The sequence below is a fragment of the Budorcas taxicolor genome, chromosome 8 (assembly GCF_023091745.1).
Source record: "Budorcas taxicolor isolate Tak-1 chromosome 8, Takin1.1, whole genome shotgun sequence".
Lineage (NCBI taxonomy): Eukaryota > Metazoa > Chordata > Mammalia > Artiodactyla > Bovidae > Budorcas > Budorcas taxicolor.
This window is the reverse complement of record NC_068917.1, coordinates 103104393-103110837: the sequence shown is the minus strand read 5'-3', so window position 1 is coordinate 103110837 and position 6445 is coordinate 103104393.

Genomic DNA, 6445 nt, shown 5'->3' with positions numbered 1-6445 from the left:
TGCACAGCAAAGCTCCAAGGAGGAAAAGACGTCAAGGGCATTCAAGAACGTGAAAGAGGGCTAGCATGGCAGAACTTTCTCCCCTTGTTCACACTGTGGCCCACCTAGAAAATGTTACTCTTTGTATGGGCCATGGGATTAGATGGATGAGCTGTTGGTGGCTGGAGGCACCTGCCCTGGGGTCTGTGGGTCCCCATTTCAGGCACATTGTATAATATATTTGCAGGAAATATGGTCTAGAATGTAGAAAGCAAGAGGAAAGTCAACCAAGAGATGTGTGGTAAGACAGACCCAGGATATGCATGACCTCATAGGCCATGAGAGAGACCTGAATGCTAGTCTGAGGCCCCTGGGAAGCTACAGACCAATTCTAACTAGGGGGAAGACATAAGCCAATTTGCCTTGTGACTTCAAGAGAACAGGTTGATTGCTGAGAAGAGAATGGATATGAGAGCATGGTATAGCAGCAGGGAGCCAGTTAGAAGGCTGTTGAGTGGTCCTGGAGAAAGAAATGAGGAAAAGTGAGACCGAGATGGACGTAGAGGTGCAGACAAGTGTACGGGTTTGGGATCTGTTTCAGGGAAGAACTACCTGGGCTGGAGATGAATTCAATATAAAAGGTGCAGGAGAAAGGATGGTGATGTTGTATCTCACAGGGTTCTCAAGGGGGATTAAGTCTGATTCCGTACACATTCCTCAAAAAGTTAAACAAAGATTTACCATGCGATCTAGCAATTCCACTCCAAGATACAGATCCAAAAGAACTGGAAGAAAGGATTCAAATACTTGTGTACCCATTTTCACGAAAGTATTCACAATAGAAAAAATTTGCAAACAAGCCAAATGTCTATCAATGGACAAATGGATAAACAAAATGTACTACATTCATAAAATAGAATATCATTCAGCCAGAAACAGGAATGAATTACTGATACAGACTCCAACATGGAAGAACCTTTAAAAACACCATGCTAAAAGAAACAATCCAGACACAAAGGGAAAAATAATATATGATTCCACTTATATGAAGTACCTGAAGTAGGTACATTCATAAAGACAAAGCAGGATAGAGGTTGCCAGGGACTGGGGGTGAGGGTGGGTGGAAAGGAATGGAGGGTTATTGCTTAATGGGTACAGAGTTTCTGTTTGATGAAGGGTTCTGAAAATGGATAGTCGTGATGGCTGTACGACTTTATGAATCTCCTTGATGCTACTGAACTGTACTCTTAAAATGGTTCAAATGGTGAATTTCAAGTTATGGGTATTTTACCATAATAAAAAACTGATTATGTACATGGAGTGATTAGCACATATCTGGCCCACAGTTGTCTGGACTCAATGAACTAAACCACTCTTTTCATAGGTCTGATACACACTCTTCTTTTTCAGAGAGGAATCACTCTCACTCCATAAAGCTGGGAACCTCGAACTTTTAAGAGTCTGTCTGCCCTGGAGAGGGCTTTCCTGGTGCCTCAGTCAGTAAAGAAACCACCTGCAATGCAGGAAAGCCAGGTTCTATCCTGAGTCAGGAAAATCCCCTAGAGGAGGGCATGGCAACCCACTCCAGTATTCTTGCCTGGAGAATCCCATGGATGAAGAAGCATGGCGGGCTACAGTCCCTGCAGTTGCAAGAGCAGACATGGCTTAGGGACTAAACCACCACCACCTGCCCTGGAGCACCCTTTGACATCCTGAGTCTTTTCCCATCTCACCAGGTTTCCTGCCTGTCGACATGGAACCCCAAGTCACAGTCCGCTAGATAGGCCTGAGAGAGTCAATTTCTAGGTAGGTTGATGAGAAGTCCAGGGTCCCCAAGGAGGAGAGAGGGGTCTGGAGTTCTCAAAGAGGAGAAAAGGACAAACTTTTTTCTTTTTTTACATTCCTTAGTCCTAGTCACATAAAACATTTTTTTCTTTAAGCCCAGAGCTGATGATTACACAACAAAACAACTCAGCTTAAACTCTGTACTAAAGATTATATAACAACAATGTATCCTGCCTGAGGACTTGTTTCTTGAGAACCTTCTGACTACTCTTGTTACCTTAAAGTGTATACTGTGGGAGTGCACTTCCCTTGTGGCTCAGCTGGTAAAGATTCTGCCTGCAATGCAGGAGACCTGGGTTCTAATCCCTGGGTTGGGAAGATCCCCTGGAGGAGGGAAAGGCTACCCATTCCAATATTCTGGCCTGGAAAATTCCATGCACAGTCCATGGGGTCCGAAAGGAGTCAGACAGGGAGTGGGTCTGGTAAGATCTTTCTTTTGTTAGTTCTAATCCTGTCATCTTAAATGTAAATGGTGGGGTCTAGTAAGACCTTTACAACCTTCAGACATTCTTCTGATTTACTGTAATAACCAATTTTAGCTTAGCTCCCTTGCTAAGACTAGTGAGGTGGCACTCTCTGTCCCCCTTCTGATGTCTATGTCAGAAGCTTTCTCTCTCCTTTTTATACTAATAAAACTCTGCTACACAAAAGCTCTTGAGTGATCAAGTCTGGTCCTGGTCCCGAAGCGAAAGCTTGTTCTTTGGAGATCATGACTCTGACATCGTTCACCAAAAGCGATCAGGCTGAGCCCCCTTCTCACTGGAACCAGCAAGAAGACACCCAGGGAGGATCCTATCCATCACCATCTTGTCCTTTTGGTCTAAGGCTACATCACCAAGCTGTGGGTTGGGATAATTTTAGAGAGAAATTAGTACAGAGAAGAGGAAAAACTAAAGATCAGGGTATCTTAAGCTTTTCCTAGAGTCTCTAGGGGAAAGGACTTAAGTCCTGCACCAAGATGGAATCCACTCCTGTTGACCACCCACCCCTACACATACCTGGCTCTCCTGGCCTTTGGTTCACAAACCACCTCCCCTGTGGGCATCTTCTTCAAGTCTCTGAATCTCCACCCACCCTTGGCTGGCCTTTATAGTGCCTCCGGTCTGAGTGATTCTCTCTGGAATAGTATTCTAGTGATAAGTGACGCCTTTGTCACCCACGTCTTATAGAAGAGCTGGGCCCTTTGAACTGGAGTGGACTTGGATCCTCTGGGTCTCATTTCCTTTACTATAAGCTTTCCTGAGAGCTCAAGGGAAGGCGGTTCCTTTCATCAGTGACCCTGTTAGATTACACACATGCTTATCTCTCAACATGGACTCTCATTTTCAGCTTCACTACAGTTTAAACCAAACGGAAAAGAGAAAATATTTTTTCCAAATAACAGGGCATCTCATCCCTCTCTGGTGTCTTGAACCCTAAGTAAGCTTTTTTCTTGCTCCGCTGGTGAGTCCACCCGCATAATAAATCATGTCCTTCTAGTGGTAGCTGTCATCATTTTTCAAGAAGGGCTACAGCTCAATCATATTTTTTATTTATTTCAGAGGACTCTCTGGGATGGGATACCAATTTTTTTTCTTACACGATTATTACTGTTATTGCAAATCATAGGGAAAGGGAAGTTTATTCAATAAGTGGTATTCTGCAACAGGGCAATTATCTGGAGGAAAAAATAGCTAGATTCATGCTTTATTTAAAACTCTAATACTAAAATCAATTCTAAATAGATGAAAGATTTAGGTATTAAGAGAGAGAGGAACCACATGAATTAAGGAAAGAATTTAAGCTTCTAACAGGCAAGCAGCCAGCAGCTGGTAGCCTCTCCTAATTCCCATTGGAATACCTACAAAGACTCAACCAGAGAAAAGGATAACAATTACTATTAAACAATGAAGACTGACAGGTGTCAAATGCAGTAGAAATTGAGTCCAATTTTATGGCAGATGCCCCTGGACTAGAATGGAGGAGCCCGTATTATCTTCAGCTCCGAGTAGAGAAAGGAAAAGTATTGGTCACGCAGTCATGTCTTACTCTTTGCAACCCTATGGACTGTAACACACCAGGCTCCTCTGTCCATGGAATTCTTCAGGCAAGAATCCTGAGTGCCATTTCCTTGTCCAGGGGATCTTCCTCACCCAGGGATCAAACCTGAGTCTCTTGTGTCTCCTCCATTGTGGGCAGATTCGTTACCATCTGAGCCACCAGGGAAGCTGCTGCTAGAGAGGCTCCCTGATTTTAAAAAAAAAAAAAAGGAATGAAGAAGCTTGGGCTATTTCCCACCACTGTCTCTCAACCAGTAACCCAGAGATTCAAGAGTCTGGGCAGTTAACTCTCCAGAGCAGTGGAGAGTTTTAGACACACACCAATATCCAGACACCAACCCAGACTAGGTGAATCAGAATATTTAGGGGAGGCACTCCAGCATGGGTGTTTTTTTCTAAACTCCCAGGGTGGGGGCCTTCCCTGGTGGTCCAGTGGTTAAGAATCCTCTTTGCAATGCTGAGGATTCAGGTTCGATCCTTGGTCAAGGAACTAAGTTCTCACATTCCATAGAGAAACTAAGCCTGCACGCTGTAACTACTGAGCCCGTGCACTCTGGAGGCTGCACGCCTCAACTAGACAGTCTGTGTGCCACAAGGAAAGACCCAGTGCTGCCAAATAAATAAATGAATGTTAAAAAAACAAAAAAACTCCCAAGGTGGTTTTGGGACTTCCCTAGTGGTCCAGTGGCTAAGACTCCAACCTCCCAAGGCAGGGGGCTGGGTTCGATCCCTAATCAGGGAACTAGATCCCACATGCCACAAGAAAGATCAAGGATTCTGCATGTCGCAACTAAGACCCAGCACAGCTAAACAAATGAATGTTAAAAGAAACCTCCCAATGTGATTGTAATGTGTAACCAGGCTGAGGACCAGTCTTCTGCATATATTTCTCAGGTGCTATTCTACAGGGCCGGAAGGGAGATCAGGAGATTCTGTCTCCCCACTTTTGGCCACCCTGGCTCTTTGGTGACATTTCTGTCCCTCCTGGCAGTCTGGGATGCCCCTCTTCACTTTTTTTTTCTCCTGTTGTTTTGATTTCACCTTTTATGTTTTTCAACATTACCTTCTTACTTCTGCTGCTAAGTCGCTTCAGTCGTGTCTGACTCTGTGTGACCCCATAGACAGCAGCCCACCAGGCTCCACCGTCCCTGGGATTCTCCAGGCAAGAACACTGGAGTGGGTTGCCATTTCCTTCTCCAATGCATGAAAGTAAAAAGTGAAAGTTAAGTCACTCAGTTGTGTCTGACTCTTAGCGACCCCATGGACTGCAGCCTACCAGGTTCCTCCATCCATGGGATTTTCCAGGCACTTCTTACTTCTACCTGCCCCTTAAATATTGTTCTTCCCAGAGCTTGGTATCTTGAAATAGCCTTCTAAATTGGAAATTTCATTCAGTTCTAAGACTTCAGCTGCCACATATGGGCTGAAGACTTCCATTCTTAGGAGGTAGGGTGAACATTTTCACCTTCATAACCCTCTTCCTGGAGTATATACGCTCCCACTGATGGGGCCCTCCCCAACCCAAGCCAGGATAATTGTGGAGGTCTTGAGGAGGTGAGGGAAAGACAGTGAGACCATTTAAGCAAAATAATAGCACAGAAATTGTGTTAAGATGTAATCTTGTAGAAGCTACACTAGCCTAGACTGTTCATCCCCTCTCTCAATAGCTAGAACGTAATGACAGACCAGAAGCCAAGACAAAGAAGTTAGACCCTGGGAAAAGAGACGAGAGAAGGCAGAAGTGCACAGGAGAGACCCCTCTTCTACCCATCAAACATGAACTTGAACAAGCTGGCGGGGACTGAAAAGGGAAAATAAAGCAACTTTAGACCGTCTCTCAATTCCCTGTATGCACGACTGTCTAATGATAAAACTTTTCCAATAATGAACTGTATCGTTTTCACAAATGACGACATCTGCACCTCCTACCAAGCTTCCAGCTCCCTCCTGATGACTCAGTGACCAGAGGCACTTCAAACATCACATCTGAAACAAATCCCTCTTCCTCTCCATAGCCCCAATCTGCTCCTCTCCTGTGCCATCTCTATGACGGGTCTACCACTTCTCTACCTGGTAGCAGTTAAACTATGTCCCCCCAGATCCAGATGTTGAAGTCCTAACTAGTACCTCAGACTGTGACCTTATGTGGCAACTGGATCATGGCAGATAGAAACATTGACTTAAGATGAGGTCATTAGCATGGGTCCCAATCCAATAGGACTCGTGTCCTTATACAGAGGGTAAGTTGGACTCAGAGACACATATACAAGGAGAACATCATGTGACTACAAAGGCAAAGATCAGGTGATGCTTTTACAAGCCAGGAAATGCCCAAGGTTGCCAGCAAACCACCAGAAGCAACATGAGAGGCATGGAACAGATTCCCTCCCACATCCGAGGAGGAACCAACCTTGCTGACACCTTGATCTTGGACCTGTGGTCTTCAGACCTGTGAGACAATGAATTCTTGTGGTTGAAGCCAACCCGTTTGTGGTACCTTGTTACAGCAGCACACACCACCCAACAAAGCATACAGCCTACATGTGTATGGCACATATGTGCTTTGTACCCTCAACCATGTC